Here is a 10936-nt window from a genome sequence, read left to right on the forward strand (position 1 = left end):
AGTTGTCTGAAGCTTGCTAAGCGGTCGTAAGGATTCTGTGTTCTACTGTACTTTTCAACCCATTTTTGGAAATCTGATGGTCTGACTCCACGGTTGTGTGCCACACCTTCTCTCCTAGCTGGTGTTTCTCCCATTAGGCCTTCAAACTAGTTGTTTGGCAGGTGTGACTCATGTGGGCCTCTTCTTGTCCTAGTGTCACCTATTCTTCCCATGTTAACACTAGAATGGTAACCTAACAGGACATAAAAGTGTCCTTTCATCCTTTCACGAGCTTATAGTTCAATAACTACTTCATATGGAAAAAATGAGAAACTTGTAATTTTTCTCATCCCTTGGTCACTACAAGCCTCCGAAGTTGATGGACCAGTGCATTTTGCCCAAAACAGCAATTTCTTACGGTTGATTGCGTATAAATAAGAGTGGAGATTTTTGTAGGACATGAGATAAAATGCCCCATTAACTTCAATGGGTTGTTGACCAAAACATATGGTTGCTTTTACCTTACTATTTTTTTTTTTTGGGCAAAAAAATAGGTACAAAAAAGTTGCATTTTTGCCATTCTGCGGACCTATCATCAAAGTTTCTATAGTCACGCTCAATACAGATACTATATACATGTTTTCTTAGTTCCCTTTGGGCCTATGGATTCAAAAGGAGCCATGGAGCATGTCAAAAGGATAATGGATCTCTTACAATTGGAACTTTGGGGACAATGATAAAGTGCTAAATACAGCAAACATGAAAAAACCGGGTTTAGCATTATGACCTCTAGAAACCCATAGAAACTACTCAATATCTAGCCAAGTTTGTAGTCTATGATTAGATATGGTTACTACCTACAAAATACATACAATTGGCCTAAGAAACTATCAATATTGAGAAAGTTATACTTACTACTCTAAAATGTATCGTATTCTTCAGCAATCGAAAAACTCAACCATCATCATATACTATGCTATATAGCATATTAGGTCCCCCAAAACTCAAGGAAGATTAGCTTTATGTTATACATTACACTTACACAATCAAAATTGAATTTGGATATCAAGAAAGCCACCAAAAAAATCATAAAAGTGCTAATTTTGGCCAAAAAACAGGTTTATGCAATTCTTGTAAATTGGTCATAACTTTCAATTTTAACACTTAGCTCTCCCTACAAGCATCAAAACATGTTGAGAACTATGAAGGCCTAACATCTAGCCATCTAAACCTCACAAACATGAAGTTTAGAGTGGTATAGTTGCCAAAAATTGAAAAAAAACCAAAAACAGGACCTGTTTTTTCACACAGTTTAGGTTCAAAAATGTTGTGCAAGAGTAAGGTTAATGGTGAGATCGATACTCAAAAAAAAATGCTAAGGTTTTTCAGCTCATAAGGCAACTTTGTGGATATATAGCACCTAGAAATTCATTTTCATAATCTTCAAAAAATTCAAGAAAAATGGTCACTTAATAGGACACAAAAGTGTCCAAGGACATAAAAGTGTCTTGTTACCATTCTAGTGTTAAAGGTGATTTCTGATCCCTGCCCCTGTTTCCATCATTGAGGTGATTGCCTCTAGCTGTGCTTCCTCTTCAATTGACAATGCTATCATAGGCTCTATCATTTGGCCCTATGTTCTTCTCGGTTTCAATATTGTTCTCGTAATGACTTCTCAGATCGAATGTCTTTGGTATTTGGTCTATTCAATCTCCTTTGGAGTCATCATAACAAAATTATTGCTATAATAAAGGCTCTAAAGAGGTGGATAAGAAGTTCCACTAAACCTTTCTCCTTGATCAAAAAAATATACACGATTTTCAAGGGTTTCAACTACCCTGGTTTGGCATGAGTAGTCCAGATCAAGTCCACGACATTGTTGGCTTCCCAACAATAGACTCCAGGACTAGGGTTGTCAATGGATATGCACTTTAGAGGTTTAGTATCTATCAAATCATATCCTTCAAATTCTAGCACATGCGGTCCTTCCTTCATAGTCTTGTTTGGAATTAGAGTGTCAACTTTCAATCCCCATTTGTCTACCGAATCAAGATCTTGTATCTTGAGGTATTGCACCCCATTTTGGTCCATATAGAAGGTGTCTTGTTTGTTCGCCCTAACCTCCTCTTCAAACTCAATGGTATGGTCATCTACACTTACAACAAATTCCTTGTTAGGATCCAAGTAAATCTGGGCTTTTTATTGGTTAATCTTAAAGAAGGCCATAATATGCTTGAGCTTGAGTGAGGTCCTAGTTCCTGATTGAGTCAAAAAAGAAGACAACTCTGAGCATGAGTCAGAGTAAGTGTCTGGCACTTCTTTCGCTGTGGTCTCTAAGGGTCTCCCTTGGTTTACACTTTCTTCTATGGACATTCTGCTCTCAGTTTCGTGGATATAGCCTTAATTTGCAAAAAAACGTCCTACCCTAAGGTACATAAAGACATGATCACCCCAATAGAAAGGAATACCTATTTTCTCATACCACTACTAACTCTTTTTAAATGCAATCCTCTTAATCTGGAAATTTCCAAAGTTCCCTTCCAATTTCCAATTTGATCAAAAGTGTATAAGTTAGTTAGAGGATCACATAGACATACAAGAGCTTCTAATGAAAATTCTTGCTTGATCCTATCAAAATGGTCAACCTTATCAAGTTGCAAACGTATACTCTAGAATACTCAACTTCAAGCATCAAATAATGTCCAATTGACTCCAAATTTTTTTAGGCTACCTATTTGGTGCATCTACTGACACTGGTGACCCAAAATGTGAAAAACATTGTTTCTTGTTAGCAGGAGGTATTAATCGTGATTATTAGATTCTAGACTTGTACTGGATGTTCACTCCTTAACCAAGTCAATTGTCAAGTTTCATGGAGTTTGGTTCAGTTTCCAATTTCTTAGGGAAAATTTTGCGTCCATTTCTAGGCTTCAATGGAGTTTTGTCCCAAATGACAACTTATAGGTCCAAATGGTCTCAAACTTGAATCAGAGTTCCTTTACTCTATGTTCTAGCCGGTAATATGGTCACAGTGTGAAAATTTTGCATTTCCAACTCATTGGTATTAATCACAATTACTAGCCTTTTGACCAAATCCACACTTTTTTCAACTTTTTTGACACATAATTCAAAAATAGTGTATTATATTAAAGTTGGCTTTATACCTTGCCGTAAGGTTTTAAGTCAAAAATTAGGAATTGAGGGATTAAGAGTTACAATCTAGAAGCTTATAGCCCCATTGAAATAGACTCATAATTACATTTTCAATAAAGTACTTGCTTCGGGAATCAATAAATTTGCAAGCCTTTTGAACAATCCTCCTCTTTTGTAGCCTGGACAAGCCCTCTGAACATTGACTTGTGCTCAAGAAATCATCAATTTCTCTTAAAGCTTCTCTACTTCCATACATGGTGTGGGCACCACATATAACCTGCTATATGAGCATGCACACGGTTGCTAGCCAATTGATCAACTCCTTGATTCTGGTCCCTTCTAACATGCTTAAACTGCATCACTTCAAAAAACTTCAACATCTTCTTTACGAAAAAAGATAATTCTTGAGAGAATCCCTCTTTAGTTGCTATTGACCCAAGAGCTGCTTAATGACTAAGAGTGCATCACCCTTAACCACAAGCCTGGAAATCCCAAACTCCACACATTGCTTTAATCCCAGATGGAGAGTCAAGTACTCTGCTTCATTGTTTGTGTGAACACCTTCCATGTCATAAGCCTTGGAGAAAATCATCTTACCTTGTGGGTCGTGTATAATCACACCTCCTCCCACTTTCTGCACTATTCTTCTATAAGCTCCATCGAACCACATAGTGAAGGCTTCTTCTAAAGCAAGTTCTTCCCCGACTTCTTCTTACCACCCTTGGATACATTGGCAAATCATCTTCTTTGTTAACTAGAATTTCCACCAAATGTGATTTTCTTGTGTGATCAATTTTCAACTTGAACTCCATGTGTAATGATAGCAACAAAGAGAAGCTTGAGTATGCATAGGATTGTGGAGGCTAAGATCTCCATGATAGTTCTCCTCTTCTTCAAAGCATCAATGAATGATCAATAGAATTATATTGCAAATAAAAGGAGTGGAATTATTAGGGCTTTGGTTACGAGCTTGATAAGAAGAAGCATACTATATAGAATACTAGTGGAGATTCCTGAAATTCTAGACAATCTTTGATAATCCTGTCATATGACCTCTTTAATCTTAGAATTAGCTTAAAATTTCTTACATAAAGCTATAGAGTTTGAAAAGATCTATTTCAATTTTAAAAAAATTGCAATCTTACCTTATGTAAGTGAGTTATGTGTGATTTAGTAAAGACTACCTTTCCCCCTTTTCAAGAATAGTAACTTTGATTTCTAAGAAGGAGGTGGAAGAGTCAAAACTATGAGAGTACGAATGCTGACATTTGGGCTCTTTTGGGAATTTTGAAGAGACAAATGAATGTTATAGGCCCCTTCACCATTCACATATCCTTCTACCCACTTTGCCTTCCGTTCCAGCCTTAGTATGTCGTATTTTACCAACTTGGGGCCTCATTAAACTCTTGCAAGATCTTAGGAATTTTTTTTCATGCTCTTATATAGTGGCATTTATCTTTTGGCACTTCCTTAGCCATGAGCACACTTCTTTGCATGCATCATTTTCTTTCAACATGTGCTTTCTCTTTCTATTGTAGTCATTTTGGTCCCATCAAAATGCATTTGAACCCTTAAAGGATCCCCTAGGCACTTGTAGAGGTAGAGGAACCTAAGGCCTCTATGGTGCACCTTTCTACCATCATTTTAACCTTGTCCCTTTCACTCCATCTTATTTTCTCTCAATGGTGAGAGAATAACGTTTAAGTAGACCAAAAGTTAAATTTTGTGACATTATGTAGCCCTTGAGAATCATAGTTCTCCTCAACTATGCTTCTTATTAGTGGAGGATGTCCTTCCCACTTATGAAGGTGGAATCATTTGCATTGGCAACCTATAGTTTTGTGATACAATTTTCTGCCATCATTATAAATGTAGCCATTTTTTCTTTTATTTTTCTCCAAAGAGAAAATCATTCAAGTAGACCAAGAGCTAAACATTATCCTTTTTGGACAATCACAATCATTTTGTACTCTCTTAGGCACCACTAAAGGTATCATCCTTGTTGGAACCCTAGGGTTCTAGGATGCACACTTTTGCCATCGTTATACTTTATTTTATCCCTTTAGAATGGAAATTCTAGAGAGAGAGAATCATCTAAGTAGGCCAAAATTCATTACCCCTTGCCCATATAATCATAGTCATCCTCAAGTATGATTCTTATAAGAAGAGATTAATATTGAGAAAGAGTTAACTCTTTGTTCCATTTACACATAACTTGTTAGCATGTAGTTCTTGAAAGACCACCTTTAAGTGCTCTTTATGTTCTTCCAAAGTCTTGGAGTAGATTATAGTATCATCAAATAATACTCCCATGTATGATATATGATTTTGAAAAAGTTTTTTCATCAACCTATCAAAGGTTGCAATAGCATAGGTAAGGCTAAAAGGCATTAACAGGTATTCATACAACTTGAATTGCGTATGAAACATGGTCTTGTAGAGGTCATTAGGCTCAATCTTTATTTGATGTTAGCCACTTTTAAGGTCAATTGTACTAAAGTATGAAAAATCTCGTAGCTTATCAACTATGTCCTCTTTGCGCTCATATTTAGTGCATGGTAGTCCACACACCTTAGGCAAGACCTATTCTTATTTTACACTAAAAGCACAAAGTGAGGCAAAAGGAGATGAAATTGGACATATCATTGCCTTTTTTTAATAATGAGCTCATTACTTTGGGAGATAAACTTCTCTAGTTGTGCGTGAGAAACACAACAAGGAGATCATCAAGAGGAGCAATTCTAAGCATTAGCTCAATTTTATGGTCATGATACCCTCTCAAGGGAGGTAATTCACTTGGGATAGAAACAGAGAAGCAATCACTATATGATTGAAGGAAAGACATGTAATTCATTTCATTTATAGAAAACAAGTTGGTATTAGATCCCATAGTGCTGGGAGAGGTATCTTTGACAAAAACCATATACAAGAAAAGAGAAGACTTTTGTGGTTTTTGTATAGATACATGTGAAACCGTTTCAAAGTGGCATCAAAGAGAGAAGATATGCACATATTTTTTCAAAATGGTTATATTTAGAGATAGACTAGCTAAAACCTTCACTATTTAGCAAAGTTAATCAATAACTTACACGGACCTTGTTTTCTACTTTTGGCCCATATGCATTCATTCATTTAGTTTCATTATTTTTTGGAGTATTATATGGTGCAATTATTTAAAAAAATATTATTACCCCTAAAGTCACAAATGTTTAAACTAGATTTAAATACACTCTTCACCATTGTTAGTGCACAAACACCCCATATGTTACCATATACATGTGGTAGTGATGTGTGTGAACACACTAGGACCGCCGGGGCATTTTTCCCTCTTTAGGAGATTTTTTTCCCCGAGCATTGTATATACGCCCATCACTCTAGGGCTATCTATCTTTCCATTGCACACTAAGTAACGCACTCTCTAGTGTGTGCCTTGAGCTTCCTTCATCTTCTCCAAGTTGTGTGTGTTTGTCTGCAACCCTAATTCCAACGATTGGTATCAGAGCAAGTTACGTCCTCCCGGGCTTAGTCGCCAGCTGCTCCAGCACACGCCTGCTTACTTTCTTCGGTTTCAGTGAGCTCTAGCAAGCGATCGCAGGTCGGCAAAAAATTCAGGTGAGCTCATAGAGCTCAGTCTGCTCAGTTTTTTGATTCGGGCTCATTTCGGCCTCCGTTTCCACTATAGGCAGGTCTGCAAAGGCAATTTTGTCGTTTTTGTGCAAAATTTTTGTCAGTGCCATTTTTTGCATAACAGGTGTCTTATAGTCTTCTACGGTTTGTGCAATATAGCACGTGTTGTTATCGCTCCGTTTCTCCTATTTTCGGGCAGTTTTCACATCAGGTGCATCATCTACCATGGCTGACAACAACACATATGTCTTCAAGATGTTTGCTGCTGAGGACAGGTTGGATGGGGACAATTACCCTATGTGGGCTTACATGATGCAACATGTTCTTGTGTCAAAGGGCATCTAGAATATTGTGCAGGGCATTGATGTACGTCTTGGTTCTGAGGATGTAGGCAATGTTGAGGATGTTGCAGGTCTTGCTACAAGGATTGCTCCTATTAGAGTTGTTTTGCCTACAGCAGAACAAGCTCATTGGGATGCGCATGCTCATGTATTGATTGCGATGTCTGTGAAGCGCACCATTGTTCCTCACATCCGTTCAGCAAAATCTGCAAAACAGGCTTGGGATATTCTAACAGGTCTTTATGCAAGCCGATATGAGGCTAAAATTACTTTGCTGCATAAAGAGCTGGAGTCGAAGATTATGCATGAGGAAGATGATATGGACACTTTCCTTGTGGGTGTCAAGGATATCAATGAGCAACTTATTTCTGCAGGTGAAGTCATTTCAGACAGTTCCCTTGTGCAGACTGTTCTTGATGCCTTACCAGATTCCTATCAGACTTTTGCTAGTACTTGGAGACTGATGACCCAAGGAAATCCTGAAGTTGTCAAGTTTGATGCATTATGCACATTGCTGTTGCAAGAGTCACTTTCCAGAAAAAATAGGACTAGGCAGCGTGCAGTTGAACAGGCTTTTGTTGCTTCTCAAAGAAAGGGTGGTAACAGCAATGCAACCACTTCTTATGGTTCTGCTGCGAGTGGCAAAACTTCTGTTCCTAATGCTTCTGCTGGCAGCAATTCCTCTGGAAATTCTAGTGATGAGGGCAAAAAGAAAATGCATTGCCATTATTGTAAAGCTAATGATCACTTGATCAAGTCGTGTCCTAAGTTGAAGGCTAAAGAGGCTAAGAAGAAAGAGGGCGGTTCCACTGCAAATGCTGGTTCCACTACAAATGCAGCCATTGTTGAGTCTTCTGTGAAAGGAGACTGTGTTGCTGATGTTGATGCAGAATGGGCTTTTAGCGCAGAGTGCACTTACAATCTTGCTGTCCATGATGCATGCTTGTCAGTTGCTGCAGATTCACATGTGTGGTATTTCATCAGTGGTGCTACAAAGCAGATTACCTCACATCGTGAATTGTTCACCTCTCTCGAGTCTGTCCCTCATGGGAATTCAGTCACTTGTGCCAACAATGCCTCTTATCCGGTTCAGGGAGTCAGGGCTAGAACTAGTAGCTAGCTTAGCTTTGGAAATTTGAAAGTGCTTGAGGAGCAATGGGCATGGAAATGCTCTTTTGACATGTATGCATCACGTGTTGATTTCCAAAAAACATTAAAAGTACCTTATAAGCTTCTTCTAGTTGAAGGATAATTGCCATTAATTGAGCATGACATATAATGATGTGTTATTGTGCAAGATGTTGTACATGTATGCCATGCGTGACACTTTTTATGAGCTATAGATTTATGTGTGATCATGCTAGATGATGGACATATATGCCATGTCTGATGCTTTATATGAGATTTAGATTTATCGAATGCTATCTTGATTAGTATCTTGATGACATCATATTCCTATATGCAAGTTTATGCCTCTTATGCATCTTTGAGGCTACTTGAGTTGGATTATGGGTGCAAATAGATTTGTGTGAATCCATCAAATTTGGTGTCGTATTTGAAGCGATCGTTGCTTTCTTTTATGTTACAGCTCTTGACGCCATTGTGCAAGCTCATAGTTGATGCTGACATGTTATGAATAGCATCTATGATGTTGCAATCTATGGCTAAGAGTTTGAAGCTTATTGAGATTGCTTGTCCTCAATTGTGTTGTCTATGTACATAGACCAGTTTATGGCACTTTTGATGCACTTTTGGCAATGTTATGCTATGATGTTGCATAATATGCAGTGATTGTGTTGGGATCGGAGAGCACACACACAGAGAGCCAACACGAAGAAGGAGATAGACACAGTGTGTGGCGGGGCGGTACTCACACTACAATGTGTAGTTATGAGTATAGTTATTATGAATGAGTAAATGAATGGCTGTACATGGGCGGCTGAACAACGGGCAGCCGGGCACACGGGCCTTTAACCCAACAATCTCCCACTTAAAGGCAGTGTGCCTTTAAAGTGGCCAAAGTACAGCAAAAGAAGTCAAGCCATACCCATCAACGATCTACAGTGTGCAAACCGCTGTGAGGCTAACGACTTCGTGAGTAGATCAGCAGGGTTATCGTCAGTGTGTACCTTGACAAGCTCTATGCGCTTGTCCTCTAGCACCTCTCGTATGAAGTGATACCTCACCTCAATGTGCTTTGTCTTCGCATGGAAGACAGGATTCCGTGCCAATGCTATGGCACTCTGGCTATCACAATGTAGAATCGGAGCATCACCAGCCATACCAAGATCTCCCACTAGTCGTGAGAGCCATACGGCCTCCTTGGCAGCCTCAGTGGCAGCCATATATTCAGCCTCTGTAGTGCTCAAAGCAATGCATGGCTGTAAACGTGATGCCCACGAAACCGGTCCACCTGCAACTGTGAACACATAGCCGCTAGTAGACTTCCTCGAGTCCACTGACCCTGCATAGTCTGAATCTGTATATCCGCAAACATACATATCCTTATCACCATAACATAGGGACAACTCTGAAGTCCCTCTCAAGTATCTGAGAATACCTCTCACTGCATCCCAATGACGCTTGCCCGGGTTAGACATGTACCTGCTAACCACACCAACTGCATGAGCAAGATCTGGACGCGTAGCCACCATGGCATACATCAAGGAGCCAACAGCTGACGCATAGGGAATCTGAGACATCTCTGTAGTCTCCAAATCTGTCTGAGGGCAGTCATCATGGCTGAGTTTTACATATGGAGGCAACGGGGTACTAATGGCCTTCCCCCCTTCCATATGAAAACGCTCAAGCACCCTGTCAATGTACTCTTTCTGACTAAGAAAGAGCATCTTGTGAGAATGATCACGAGTGATCCGCATACCCAAAATATGACTGGCATCCCCAAGATCCTTCATGGAAACGGTCTCATGTAGCCTATGCAACGGCAATGAAACAGCAGCAATTTTTCAACACACTCAACAATGATGATGAAGCTCTCAATGCTCTCACTACCAAGCTCTGATACCACTTGTTGGGATCGGAGAGCACACACACAGAGAGCCAACACGAAGAAGGAGATAGACACAGTGTGTGGCGGGGCGGTACTCACACTACAATGTGTAGTTATGAGTATAGTTATTATGAATGAGTAAATGAATGGCTGTACATGGGCGGCTGAACAACGGGCAGCCGGGCACACGGGCCTTTAACCCAACAGATTGAAGCAAATGTCAATTGACTCAAGAGGTCAACAAGAATTTTTGTTGAGAATATATGTGTGTGTGTGTGTGTGTGTGTGTGTGTGTGTGTGTGTGTGTGTGTGTGAGAGAGAGAGAGAGAGAGAGAGAGAGAGAGAGAGAGAGAGAGAGAGAGAACTTAAGGCAAGATACAATACACCATGAGAATGAGCTAATAGAATCATGAAATGTACAAGAGTGGTGGCTTAAATAACCCCAATGATATGCGACATCACTGACTATGTCACTGTACAGTGACCTAAGTGACTATGTTAGATGTAGAATGATAGGCTAGGAGATGTCCCATAGATCAATAAACCCCCCTTCAACTCATTTGTGGATCTAACGAATGAGATGACACCAAATTCAGAAGGTGATTGATGTAGGTAAAATGTTCAGGAGCTGGCATGGACACCACAGATACAGAGATGATGATGCACCAATGTGATAGTAGATTAGCTAACCATGCATGGTTTGGAGGTTGAAAAAAAAGTAGTGTGGCTCAAAGGCATGCGTTCCTTGGTTCAAAAATTGGCCCCCACATGTTCTAAATATGACTGAGAGGCTAGACAACCCCCCTGATTCCAAATCCTTTACAAA

Source organism: Adiantum capillus-veneris, chromosome 17, assembly GCF_014529385.1.
Source record: "Adiantum capillus-veneris isolate H3 chromosome 17, ASM1452938v2, whole genome shotgun sequence".
Lineage (NCBI taxonomy): Eukaryota > Viridiplantae > Streptophyta > Polypodiopsida > Polypodiales > Pteridaceae > Adiantum > Adiantum capillus-veneris.